Genomic DNA, 14,825 nt, shown 5'->3' with positions numbered 1-14,825 from the left:
GCAAAATGACCAAGCTTCCCTTCAAGGTGGTGTTCATCCTGTTCACTGGAGCAGTTGCTTGGTACATATCCCTTTTTTTATTCAGCTCTGACCTCTTGTGGAACCTCTGCTTACTGAAAGAGTGCTATTGAGAAGGAGCGGAGGGAATAAACTTTCATACAGTGCCTACTATGTGCCATGCACTGTGCTAAGCACTTATACAATATTATCTCATTTGATCCCAGTGGAATTTCCTTTTCTTTCTCTCACTCCCTTTCTTATGGTATCTTTAAAATATTGTGGCAAGATAAAAGATAACAAAGGTGAAGAATTTAGAGAAGCAACAAAAGACTTGTATGAACTGATATAGAATAAAGCAAGTAAAATCAAAAGAACAGTATATGTGAAGACTAACAATATAAGTTAAGATACCATAAGGAAAAAAAAAACTTGGGCCAATATAATGGACAATTCTAGTTCCAAATTGCTGAAGTTAAAATACACAGTCTTACCTTTTTTGTAGCAGAAAAAATTTCTCTTAACAAAATGTAAATCACAAAAATTAGAAAGTTACAGGTACATTTTGCTAGGTTTTCCTTAAGTGATTTTTTTTCTTTGTAATAGTAAGGTTCCTTGAAAAGGTATTTATTAGCAGGTGACTGACATATTAAAACAAAATGTATCATTTCTTTTTTAAGAAAAGGAATGTCTTTACCTTGCTATAGGAGGTGATGAGAGGTGCTTTACAGCCACTTAATGTTTCTCTCTTCTCACGGTGGTATAATAGATTTTAATAAGCACTAGATGAATAGGTGAAGCATTGATTAGTCTTTGAAAGTAGTCTAAATTAACATCAAAGCAGGTCACATTTGAGACATAACAACTTCAAAGAGAGCCTTTTAATTAGGGACTCTTATCTTCGTTGTACATAATAAATGACCTAAAAATCAACTTTTGAACAGGTAGATTTTTAAAAGTATGAGGGAACATTACAAGGAAAACTTCATACATTATTAGATTCCACCTGTTTGATTTATCTTTAAAGAAAAAATATATTTAACATCAACCAGAAAGCTATGGTAAAATTATCGATTTTAAAGGAATTGTCTCATAGTCGAAATTTATGGTAAGAAAAATGGATAATTTTGCATTTTTTTCCTCATCTGTAATGATACTAAATTTATATAATGGATAAAGTATGCTGTAGAGAAATATTCTCATATTTCATTAGAATAACTAGTAATACAGAAAAATACATTATGGTATTCAAAACCAGATACTATAAAATGGGGGTGATAATAATAGCACCTACCTCCCAGGGCAGTTTTGAGGGAAAAACAAGATAATATTTGTAAAGCACTTATCATCATGGCTAGTACATAGGAGGTGCTGAATAAATAGTTGCTTTCTTCCTCACCCCATATATTCTCTCAGTTGTTAAATCTCACCATTTATAGCTTCACAAAACCTTTAATATCAAATTTATTCCTGCCACTCACACAGCTACCACTTGAGTTGAGGCCTTCATCATTACCTCTCACCTGGATTACTAAAATAGTCTCCTAATTTGTCTGTCTGCCTCAACTCTAGGCCCACTCCAACACACCCATTTCTATCCATGAATTGCTAATAAAATAATTTTCCTTAAGAACAGACTTCACCATATCACTCTTTTACTCTATAAACTCCAGTGGTTTTGCCTCTGGGATAAATATCTATTCCTGTGTTTAGTTTTTAAATATATCTTCCCAGACTCATTGCACATTACCCTCCCTCTGATATTCTGAGATACAATCAAATGGGCCTTCCCTCTCATTCTCTTCTATGACATGGCATCTCTCATCTCAGTACTTTTTACTGAGACACCTTTAATTCACATACATCAGTGTGTTCCTGTCTTACCTCCCACTCATAGAGTCCCTCCCTTCCTTTAAGATAGAGCTTGAGAGCCATCTTCTGAATGATGCCTTTCCTGATTCATCCAAGAGCTAGTGTTCTCCTTCCCAAACTGCTGGGATTTAATGATTTATTTAGAGGTTCAAGAGATGCCATCTCCTAAAGTTTTTTATCAGAAATGCTTGAAAGTCATTTATTCCATTAAAGATCCCCTCTGCTTGCTTCCCCATACCCTCTTCGTAAAATATTATACTCAGTTCTCTAAGGTAAGTTATTTTTGTTTGTAAGTCTGTATCTTCTGTCTCTTGGAAAATGATCTCTTCTCATTTGTAGTAGAAATTGTCACATTTTGATGGATGCTTGTTATGTGAACTGCTTCTTTCTGGATGATAGCAATACTTTTCCCCCCTTTTGTTTTAAGAGTTCTATATTTTGGTTGTGACATTCCTGTGACCTTTTCTTTTCTGTTCCCTTCAAGAGGTGTTAAATGTTTGCTGTTTGTTTGTTTTTGCATCTTTATTTTGTCCTGTGACTCTCAAAAATCTGGGCAATTTTTACTTATGATTTTTTTATAATGTAGCATCTGATGTTTTTTCTTAAATTGTGGTTTTCTGGGAGTTCAATTATTGCTAAAATTTCTTAACATATATTTCAGTAATAATGGAACTCAGAGAAGCATGATTCATTATGGTTTCATTACTTTTACTCTTTTTTTTCCAAATTACCATGTATATACACACATATACGTACACATAAACATACACCTAAGTGCATATACATGTATGTATGAATATATGCCTGTGTAGATATCAATATTATTGATATATACACATGTAAAGGCATGCATATATATATATGAGAGATGTATATTTCTAAGACTCATTAAATGATTAAGAAAGAGGAATGAATCTGTACTTATTCATTGCCCTTTTAACTGCTAGGAGGAAATATTTTCTTTTTTAATTAATTTAGTTTTATTTTTAGTATATGAAATTAAAAAAGCATTTTCATAACACAGTATAATAAAAAGATGATTGTACATGAAACTACAAATCTACTATGTATAACTTGTTATTCCTTTTAAATATATAATGAAATTATAGTGGAAATTTCTTTTTTTCCCTTCATGCCCACCCTAGAGATGGCTACTCTTAGACAGATACACACATACATATATACATACATACCGTGTTTCCCCAATAATAAGACACTGTCTTATTAATTTTTTTGGAAAGAAAAACACCAGAGGGCTTATTTTCAGGGGAGGGCTTATGTTGTCCTGCCTCAGCTCTCCTCTGCGGCACTGCTCTCAATGGTGCCAGCAAGCAAATCACTGGGGAAGAACAGAATGACACGCTCACTGCTGCAGCTCTGATTGGATGCAGCTTGGAGCGCGGCATGTGTTTCATGAGGGGGGGGGGAACGGTGCATACAGAGGGTACCATAATGTAGCATGTAGCCCAGGGGATCACCTTCACTACAGTAGCAATCTCAATAGGGCTTATTTTCGGGGGAGGGCTTATTTTAGAGGAATCTTACACAGTAAGGGGAGGGCTTATTTTCGGGATAGGTCTTATTATCGGGGGAAACACGGGTATAACATACACATTGTATGTATCATATGTACATGTACATGTGTATATGACACATACACATGTAATGTGTGTGTGTGTGTGTGTGTAACAGAACACCCTAGCATACCCAGGATGGCTGCTAGCACAAGTTTTTTGATCTGCTTTTCTAAAGGAAAGCAACTCAAAAGGGGTTAACAATCTTAGTTTAATCAAATATATATCATTTACCTAGTTCAGGGGAAAAAGTCAGCACCCTGAACTTCAGAGAAAATAGAAACAGAAGCTACAATTAGACAAAACAATACAGATAGAGAAAATAACACAATTCAACAGAAAAACAGACAGGACTTTAAGCTATCTGACCATTACATACATACAATGTTAGTTACCAGAGAAAGAAGCACCAGCATCTGGGTTTTCAAAGTCTGGGGGACTCAAAGGCTAAATCACACAACTCTTCCCAAAGTGAGCCCAAAGCAAAAACTCAAGTCAGTGTATATATAGCATTTTCTAGGGTCAGAAGACATCACAACCATCTTGACCCACTGCCTAATTACAAAGTAACAAAACGTTGGGCCTTCCTAAAAAAAAAGCCTCCCCTCAACAAGCCTCCCCTAAATAAGCTTCTCCTGTTGGGCTCCAAGGTGAGGTGCATTAGGGGCAGGGAAGATCTTCAAATTCCCTTACCATTTGTAATGGACATGCAGATTTAAAGATCTTCCCTGCCCCTAGGCTAAAGTACACTTGGAGCCTGGGGTGGGAGGCTTGTTTTTCAGTAGATACTTTTTGATTGGCCAGTGAGTCAATAAGGTTGTTACATTCTCTGAGCCAGGAGAAGGCTATATAAGCCCTGATGAGTAGCTTTGTTTTGGGGCTCACTTTGAGAAGTGTTCTATGATTTGATTACATGAGACTCTGGGAAGCCATTGTTGAGAGCCCCCCAGCTTTGAAAAACCCAGATGTTGATGAAACCCAGATGTTGATTTGGTATGTATGTAATGGTTGGACAGTTTGGAAACTGTATACTTGATCTGTTTCTCTGTCTTGATAATTATCTGTATACTCTGAAGTTCAGGGTGCTGACCTTTTTCCCCTGAACTAGGTAAATGATACATATTTGAGTGATTAAAGTAAGCTTGTTAACCCGTTTTGAGTTGCTTCCCTTTATCAAAGCATATCTAAGAACCTGTGTTGGCAGACCCTCTGGGGATTCTAGGGTGCTTGCTGTGTACCATTAGAGTGTGTGTCTGTGTGTGTGTGTGTGAAAGCATTATATATATATATATATATATATATATATATATTCCTATTTATCAGTGTGTTCTCTGGATATAGATATTATCTTCCTTCATATGTCCTTTGTAGTTAATTTGGATATTTACAATAGTCAAAATTACTTATTCACTCAAAAGTTCTTAAAAAATTATTATTGTTACTATATACAACACACTCTTGATTCTGCTCCTTTCACTCTTCATTATTCCATTCATGTCTGTCCATGTATTTCTAAGATCATCAAGCTTATTATTTCTGATAGGATAGTAGTATTTTCAATGACATGAGTTTGCTGTGGCTCTCCCTCTCAAAGTCTGGCCTTCTATATCTCTCCCTCAGGGGCTAGTGTACTCTGAGGGATTGTGGTATCTCTCTTCTTTAATGCCATCAGATTAAGTTACCACTTGCTGTATACCCCACATTTGTTTGAAGCCACTTATTAACACCATCTATTCCATTTCATCAGGTAGCTTTAACAAAGGAATGTTTACCTCTAAGATATAGCCTGAACAAACATCCACACATTTCCCCAGTACCTTGGTGTTATAGTCTCCCTTACACCACCTTTGCCTCTGGAGGAATAGGTGCAAATTGATTTCATTTGTCACCGAGTTCATGTCCAGATGCAACTAGGTGAGTCATTCCATTAAGCTGTGGTCCCAAAGGTTGCTCTTACAGATTGTTCCTCAGTCCTTGGGACATGCATACTGTGTCCACTGCAAAACCTGGCTTGAATTCCAATTACAGATACTTTGTGATTCATTTTCTCAACCGAGTTCATAGATTCTGCTCACTATGTAGAATACAAAAAACAAATAAAAAGGCTGAGGAAGAGGGCCTATTTTGGAGGGGGGGGGTCATAAATGCTCAGTAGAAAAGAATGAAATGAGGTCTTCTCTCTTATACTATAATATCCTGAATGGGGGAAAGACTAACTGAATTTCTTCAAATGCTAATGAAACAAAGAGATGGCCAAAACTGACTTGGGTTTTTTTCAGACATCTAAACATTCCAACCACAAAGTCAATTAAAATGCCTCTTCCCAACAATATAGTTAGGCAACCAAACTAGTCACAAAATTAATAATAATAGTGTTGATGATAACAATATCTACCACTTATAAGCACCTAGGATTTGCAATACCCTTTGCAAGTGTTACCTAATTTGATACTCACTATAACCTGGTATGGTAGGCAGATACTATTATTATCCTCATGATTATAATAATAATATCTAACAAGATAAGGAAACTGAGGCACAAGAAAATTAAATATATTGCCCAGGGTCACACAGATAATAAACATCAAAGACAAGTTTCAAACTCAGGTCTTTGTGACCCCAAGTCCTATAACTGTCCATTGTGCCAACTAGCTGCCTTTAATCCATGTGTGATGTTGGTGACTTTGCACAGCCCTCCCTCACTTAAATCCAATTGACTTGCATGTCATGGCATCACCTCCCTAATGTCATAGTTCTCTTCAAGAATGAAAGACAAACAACAACACAAACAACAGCTACAACAATAAATCCAAGGTACTTTGCTATCTATTTCCTTTACTCCTACTCTAATACACAGAACATGGCTAGAGAATGAAAAAAAAATTGCTTAACTAGCTCCATTATAAAAACAGCATGTTATCTAGCCTCGACTGTAAGCTTACTGATACACAAAAATTCTTTTACTATATGTAATGTTGTATTATTTTAAATAGAAATGAGGAATTCAGAGACATAGGGGAGATACACATGATATGATACTGAACAAAATAAGCAGAACTATTAGGATGATATACACAATGATATGAAGTATATCTATGAAATGATTACTAAAAGAAAGCCAAATTCAGCAATGTTTAAAAGTGAAGGTTGTAAAGAACCAGCAAGGGAACAGAGCTCTTACATCACCACGTTGAGGTAAAGGATCACCAGTTCAGAATACCGCCTACATTGTCAGAAACAGTCACTGTTCTTGGATGATTTTGTTCAATCATTTTTTTGACACAAGGTAGGAATAAGTCTGAAATAGGGGGAAAGTTCAAATAGTTGTGCTATAAGTGCAAAAGTAATCATCAAATCATTTAAAATATGTATATTTTTATTTAAAGATGTAAACTTTGAGGGAGACAGGTTGAATAAGATAAACAGGCATCTTGGCAGTTCTTAAATTTTATCTCCTGGCTGAACACACACCTAGTCTGAATCCCTGTTTCTTAATTGATTCTCCACTTTTGTTTCAGTCCTTTGAATTACAATGCTTTGAATAAACCATGATACCAACCTTATCTGGCTTTCTGGTTTATGCTTGAGTGACTCTCTATTCAGATACCTTTGCAAGGTCTTTTTTCTGTTCTCATGCAGGACCAATAGGTTCTTCCTTGGATAGGCCATAACAATCAGAGTAACAAGAGCCATGGAAAAATACAGATAGCCAAGAACATAACTACTCATAGGAGAGATGACAAAAAAGGAGAGAGTGCCATACACCAGGCTGCATTGCATGACTCAGCCTCATCTGATTAGCCCCAATCAATGGGCATTTCTCCCTCCCCTCAGGTCTTTGCTACCATAATAAAGAGCTCTTCTCTATGTTCAGGTGCATGCAGGAACTTGCCCTCCTTTGCACAAATGCCTAGGAGTAGGAATTTTGGGTAAATAGTTATAAATACTTTGGTCATTATCTTCATACATTTCAAAATTGCTTTCCAGAATGGACGGACCAAGTCATAGCTCTATTGATGTGCATTCGTATGTCTCTCTCCACAACTTCACCAGTATTGAATATTCCATCTTCTGTCATCTTTGCCAATTTACTGGCTGTGAAATGCAACCTCAGAGTTGTTTTGATTTGCATTTTTCTTATTATTCCTGATTTATAACAATCTGTCCATTGTTAATATATTTCTGATCAGCTTATATTGATATGTTTCCTACCAGTGCATTAAAATTCAGAGGTGTGATAAATGGAACTGAAATCCAAATAGAAATCAGTGTCAAAGATATACTGGATTTCTACTTTTTGGAAATCAAACAAATTGTCATAGTAATAACAATAGCTATCGTGTATGTGGTACTTTAAGACTTGTAAAGCACTTTAAAAGTATTATCTCATTTAATCCTCACAACAACCCCATTTTAAAGATAAGGAAAATGAGACTGAGAGACCTTAAGTAACTTAGAGTCACAAAGCTATTATCTAAAGAGAGATTTGAACTCAGGCCTTCCTTCCTTCCTTCCTTCCTTCCTTCCTTCCTTCTTTCCTTCCTTCCTTTCTTCCTTCCTTCCTTCCTTCCTTCCCTCCTTCCTTCCTTCCTTTCTTCATCCTTTCATTTTGTAGGGCTGATTTATCCAAAGAAATCTAAATTTTTATCTCTGAGACCTCCCAAGATAACTCGGTTTTACTTGCCATATTTCTTTCTTAAGAATCATGGCTTAAACCCAAATCATTCTGGCTCTCATTGATTAGACAACAACAGGGCAAGACCCATTGGGTCACTGTTTGGGCCATGACTGGGCCAAGAGAATGAAAATAGCAACGGTTTCTGTTTTGACCAGAAATTCTGAGTGTCCTCCTGTTCCAGATTGAATTTTTTTTATATATCAAAAGAAGTTTATTAAGGAGAAATACAGAGTAATTGAATACTTCTGTCAAGAAGTGGACTCCAATTTTCTTTTTTCTTTTTTTTCAATTTTATTTCATTAAATTTGTTTATCTGTTTTTACTTTACAACATTCAATTCCACAATCCCTTGAGTTCCAAGTTTTCTCCCCGTCCTTTACCTCTTCCTTCCACTCCCCCACCCCCACCCCATCCCACCCATGGCGGCATAAAATCAGATATAGGCTCTACAAATACCTTCATGTTAAGCATTAGTCAGGTTGTAAAAAAGAATTATAACTAATGAAGTAAACAATGAGAAAGAAGGAACAAAACAAAACTAAACCCAAAAGAGAGAGCAAATAGTTTGCTTCAATCTGCATTCAAACTCCATAATTCTTTTCTCTGGATGTGGATATCCCTTTCCTTCATGAATCTTTTGGAGTTGTATAACCTTGCATTGCTAAGAGGAGGCCAGTCTATCAAAGTCAGTCATCACACATACAATGTGTCTGTAATTGTGTACAAAGTCCTCCAGATTCTGCATTCCTCACTCAGCATCAGTTTATAGAATTCTCTCCAGGTTATTATGAAGTCCATCTGCTCCTCTTTTCTTATAGCACAATAGTATCCCATTACATTCATATACCACAACTTGTTTAGCCATTCCCCAATTGATGGGCATCCCCTTGATTTCCAATTCTTTGCCACCACAAAAAGAGCTGCTGGAAATATTTTTGTGCAAACAGGTCCTCCTCCCACTTGTGTGATCTCGTTAGGATACAGCCCTAGAAGTGCTATTGCTGGGTCAAAGGGTATGCACTTTCTTATAGTCCTTGAGGCACAGTTCCAGATCGCTCTCCAGAAAGGTTGGATCAGTTCACAACTCCACCAACGTTGCATGAGTGTTCCAATTTTTCCACATCCTCTCCAGCATTTATCATTTTCCTGTGTTGTTATCTTAGCCAATCTGACCAGTGAGGTGTGGTACCTCAGAGTTGTTTTGATTTGCATTTCTCTAATCAATAGTGATTTAGAGCATTTTTTCATATGTTTATAGATATCTTTAATTTCTTCCTCTGAAAACTGCCTGTTCATATCCTTTGACAATTTATCTTGATTTTTTTTTTTTTGACAAATAAAAGAGTCCGTTTTTTGCCTCCTTTCTTACCTAGCCTTAATCACTGAATGGGTATCGCCTCAGTCAAACAGAGGCATTGTAAAGGTAATGGGAATTTGATGATCTTCCCTGTACCTTAATAAGCATAAGGGAATTTAAAGACCTTCCCCATTTTGAAAATATGCTCTGCCCCCAATAGGGTGAATGTGGTCACATAAAGCCTGTGGTGGGATAAGTTTGCTGAAGGGTGCAACAGAGCCCTTAGGCAGCTGGGAGTCAGAATCAACTAGACCATTATGAGGAGAGCATGTATCTGAGGGAAACATATACTTGTGAGTAAAAGTTGTTTTTTGCTACATGCTGTGACAGCTAGGCTTGTGTTGCTTTGTGGTAAGGCTAAAGGATTCTGTGATTCTCTGTGCTATTGTGGCTTTTGACTTTTTTGCTACTATGATGGAATCAACTTATTGGTTTTGGGATTTGGTATTCTGGTGTCTGAATAAATGTTTTGCTTCTATCTTCTATGTGGAGAGTCTGTTGTATTTTGTGATCAAACACTATGCAGGTATATTTGTAATGATCATGGGTGTTGTGAATATCGCATTGGTGCTACAGGCCTATTAAAGATCTTATCTTAAAAAGACCAAAGTCTCCCACTACATCCAGAGCCATTTCCAGTCATCTTAATCTGTATCTGTCCACTGGATCGAGATGACTCCTGAGGAAAAAGTGAGGCTGGTGACTTTGCATAGTCTTTCCTTACTTAAATGCAATTCACTTGCATTTCATGGCATCACCTCCCTGATGTCATGGTCCTCTTCAAGAACAAATCACAAATAGTAATATGTATAATCTATATTAAATCGCTTGCCTTTTCAAAGAAAGGGAAAGATGGGGAAAATTAGGAATTCAACATTTTTTTTAATGACAATTGTTTTTACATGTAGTTGGAAAAAAAAATTTTTTCAAGTTCCACATCTCTTCCATTGTATTCTCAGGAATTATTTCTATTTTTCCAGGGTCAGATTAAAATAGTTGTTATCTTTCATACTTATAAAGAAAGATACAGAGACTTAACTGAAAGAACAATTTCCCACCCTATCTTGAGCAAAATATTTCAACCCTTCCAGTGCTCATTTAGAAGGCATCTATCACCCCCTGCTCTGCTGGTTGTCAGCTGTGGCTATGGGCAAGTCACTTAATTCCTTTCTAAAGCCAAGCACAAGCAGCTCTCCAGGGGACTGCTGCTGTGAATAACTTTAAGGTTCTGATCACATAGTATAGTTAACTCTCTATTTATTCAACAGTAAACTAAAGCAAAACATTCACAGAAACCAAAGTGCAGCGTTCACAGCAATATAACATAACAACTTATTACTAAAGTGGCTACATGATCTTAAACAAAAGATATCATTCAGTAAGTCACAATCTGAATCAATCGGAACCTATCTAAAGTCTTCTTTCATCTTGGAGACTGACTTCAAATCATCCTTAACTCAATCATCCTTAAGGAGCAATCATCCTTAAGGGGTACAAAGTAAAAAGTACCAAGATCTCCCACCCCTAGGTCACATTGTCTTAATCTCCTCAGACAGCACTAAGTACCCAAGTAAATATCCTTTCATCCTGACTTGAGACTGACTTCCAAGTTCCATCATTTTTCCTCCATGCTCCCAGCTTTTGCCTGAATTCACCCAACTATCACCTGGATTCACAGGTAGGCAGCTCCCAGCTCCTGGTCCAGCTTGTTTGGTTCCTGGTCCAGCTCCCAGGCAAAACTACACACATCAAGCTTAGCAGAGTTACAACAATATTCATATACATTCCTGGCACTATCATCAATTCTTTCTGAGTGAAATCAACACAGACCAGCAGACAGGATCTCTGTCTGAGAAACCAAACACATCATCAATAAAGTCCCAGGAACTCGGAAAACATCAGTAAAATCCTCCTTCAGGACTTCTGTAAACAGACAACAGGAAAATCCTCTTTCAGGGCTTCTGAACCAGCAGTAAGGTCCCAGGGCTTCTGTAACAGCAGCAACATCTTCTATCAGCAGACAAGTCTGACAAAATAACATCAACACAGACAGAACAGATAGAGAGAGTGCCAACACCACAAGAGTCCTTCCTCCCAATTCTGCTCAGTCCTAGCTTGGGCTTGAGCTTTTATTTGCTCCCCTCCTTCTGTTCTACCCTTCCTCTTATATCCTTCTTGTTCCAGTCTTTGGCAATTTCTTCCCACTGTGGGCTTCACATGTTCTGTTTCTAACAAAGACTTGATAAAATCACAGGCCATGCTCAAAGATACTTAAATAATTGAAACAAGGAGCTAAGTACAATTTTGCTTGCCATTATACCCTTCAATCTTCATTTTCCTTGTTTGTAATATGGGAATAATTATACTGCTTACTTCAAAAGATGTTAGTACAGACACTGTTTTGTAAACTTTGAAGTGCTACATAAATGTTAGTTTGATTATAAATTAAAGAAAATACCAATAAATTCACAAATCCCCATAAAATCCACTTAAGACCCCTTCATTCCAAGATATTATTCCTATATTTTGGAATGGTAGCTAGTACTTAATACTCAGGAAAATCTTAAAGGGATAAAACATTGCAACAACAGTCATGCCTCCTACCCCATCCCCCAACAAACCTGTTCTGTGTTTCTTTTTGTTGTTTCTTTCATTTTACTTCTTCCCCTTTATCAGAAATTCAAGAAGGAGAGCTGAGAAGTGATGAAAAGATAGCGTTCTTCTGGCCACATCCACATTGTCACCAATGTGGTGACACCTTCAGCGCACATCAATATTGAGATAGCCAGACTGGGATATTAAAGGCTCTGTTATGTTTACCAGCAGGTGTCCTAAGTCTTAGCTCACAATTGAGGTCTGGCTATCTGCTTTGCATCTGTTTAACATGCCTCTAGGCTGCTCTTAGGGTTAATGAGAGGCCCTAGAGAGAACAGCTAAACTCTGCTAACATATCTTTTATGTACCTCTATAATGCTTTAGGCATAAATATGGTTGTGTCTACACTTCCCTGGAGAGGCACATAATGTGCTTGTGTGATCAATTGGCAGTTTAGGTTGGCTGTGCTGTAAAGTCTCACTGGATATGGAGTTTAAAAATTTGATTTCAAACCCTAGCTTGTAACTGCATGTGTGTGACCTTGGAAAAGTCCCTCATATCTTTAGTCTTTATCTGAAAAATGAGTCCAGACATTTAGATTATCTCTAAAGCTCCTTCCAACTCTAATATTCTATGCCTATGACTGCCTGTAAGGTTTTCAGGAAGCAAAAGTCCCCAAATTAGCATGTGTTTATATTGTATGGATCTTTAATAATGTCCGATGAACTTTAATTTTCATCTTTTTATGCCTAGCTCCTGGCATTTAGTATTTGATAAATTTTGATGAATTGAATTGAATGATCTAATGAAATCAGAAATGCTTTGAAAATTATGAATCATTATACAAAACTGACAAATTTGTATTCATGGAGAAAACACAAGGTTAAGTTCTGTACCATGGCATATTATTCCATTTCTGGTCTCTTTAGAAAGGAGTGGGGCGGGGGTGGGGGGGAGGGTTCTGTATGTTATAATCTTACATATAATAGCACAATAACATTAGCTCATCAGAAACTTAATAAGACTAAAGCCAAGATTCTCATTAGAATTTGTAACAAATTCTCTAGGAATGTAAGCATTAATATTAAGATTCCTAGATCACAATTTAATGTAAATACAGTTTAAAACCTTGCTAAAATAGTGCTTTTTCTTTCTCTCTATATATCATATGAACATGAAGCTTATCGAATTTGTACGTGCTTCTATGGAAAGCTAGACCTTTCTGTTTACTGCAGCACATTAAAAAAAGAACAAGAAGCTGACAAGAGGTATTTGAAAAGCCTCCCAGGGATTGTGTTTCACTACTGCAGAGACAAGGGGAGTGTGGAAAGAGCTTGATAACAGCCCATTTTCATGGCAATCATAGAGTGGGATCCAGCAGGGGTTTGCATCTGTTATATATGTGATGGCCTTCATTTCTCGAAACTGTCAACGATGTAATCAAACACATTTTCACACATCAGGGAAGGGCTCCATATGGCTCATATACTGCCAGTTACTGGACACAGTCCTGATAGGTACCATGTGACACCTATACATTTTGAAGGAGGCTGATGAGTAAGCTTTGGCCAGAGGATGCTTAAAAAAAAAAAGAACTAAAAATAGTGCTTTAAAAAATGTCACAGAAAAATATTAACCTCCCTTCAGAAAGTACCTTTATGCTAGACATTTTTATTATATTATATTCTTTGTTATATAATATTATTATATCCCCCTTTGTGGTTTTAGTCAAACTAGCCTTGTTGCCAATTCCACTATATGACACTTGATCTCCCTCCCTGTACTTATACACAGGTTCTCCCTTATGTCTAGAATGCACTACTGCCTAGCACCCTTTAAAACAGAGGTGTCAAGCAATGCTGAAGGGAGCAGTGGAGGAGGTGGTGGGGGCAGCCACTCCAAAACCCAAGAAAATGTCTGGTAAAAATGGCTGGTTTCAAAGTTCCCAGGTTCGTAGCTTTGCTCCGATATTGAAAAAGAACTTGCCAATTCAAGCTTCTTCGACCTTCTTCAAAAACAGTGAGTCCTCTTCCAGGATATTCATCATCAGAGGATTACAGTGTGTTGAATTTAGCTTCTTTACACAAGTCACAGAATCACTGCTTTCCAAAGTAGGCCTACCTAATCCAAATACTGTCCTTTGTCCAAAGAAGATTCCCAAGGAGTTCATGAAGTAAAGACATGGAGAGATCAATCCAGTGTCAGCCCTCCATCAACTTGCACAAATGCAGCATGTGCATCTTGACCTTAAGGAAACTAACCAAAGGTAATGTTACAGGGCCCTTATTTTGTCTTTTGTGCTATGGTAGATGGTATTCAATATAAAATGGGATTGGGACAAAAAAAAAAAGGAATCTAGATCCAATGTGGCCAAGCTTTCCCTTGATGAGTGTTCACAGCTGGATGATCCTGAACCAAGGAATGTAGAAATCTCAGCTCTCTAGGCTTGACCATTTTGGTCTCAAACCCCTAATGAAGCCTAGACAGAGTTCCTAACATGACTATGTTTTCTCCTTCTTTAATGATTCCCTATGGTGACCCACAATTGACCTGATTCTTCAAAATGGTGATAGGAGCTGTGAGGAACAACACTGAAGAGTTAAAAATTGTGGAGAAACAATTAGAAAGCTTTGGCTGTAAGATGCACCAAAAGCCAAGAAAAAAGCATTGGGTAGCTGCAAAGTAGGTCTAACTGTTGTTCCACCAAAGACCTGTAATAAATGAACATACATTTGTATCTCTATATTTCATG

The 14,825-nt window shown here is 37.1% G+C and overlaps 1 long non-coding RNA gene and 1 pseudogene across 1 annotated transcript; one reads left to right on the top strand and one right to left on the bottom strand.

Moving 5' to 3' along the window:
• Positions 1-10,718: 10,718 nt before the first annotated feature.
• Positions 10,719-12,305, bottom strand: LOC138159137 (uncharacterized). The gene is made up of 2 exons (XR_011167820.1): positions 12,100-12,305; positions 10,719-11,504 (listed from the first exon to the last, which is right to left on the bottom strand). It is a non-coding gene; the product is annotated as an uncharacterized lncRNA (long non-coding RNA).
• Positions 12,306-13,986: 1,681 nt separating this feature from the next.
• LOC138159207 (adenosine deaminase domain-containing protein 1 pseudogene) lies at positions 13,987-14,517 on the top strand (annotated as a pseudogene).
• Positions 14,518-14,825: the final 308 nt, after the last annotated feature.

Source organism: Petaurus breviceps, unplaced genomic scaffold (genome assembly GCF_028583685.1).
Source record: "Petaurus breviceps papuanus isolate PSGF00001 unplaced genomic scaffold, PetGlider_PUasm1.0 175, whole genome shotgun sequence".
In the NCBI taxonomy this organism is placed as follows: Eukaryota; Metazoa; Chordata; class Mammalia; order Diprotodontia; family Petauridae; genus Petaurus; species Petaurus breviceps.
Note: the sequence above shows the minus strand (reverse complement) of the source record. Positions and strands in the feature narration are given on the sequence as shown.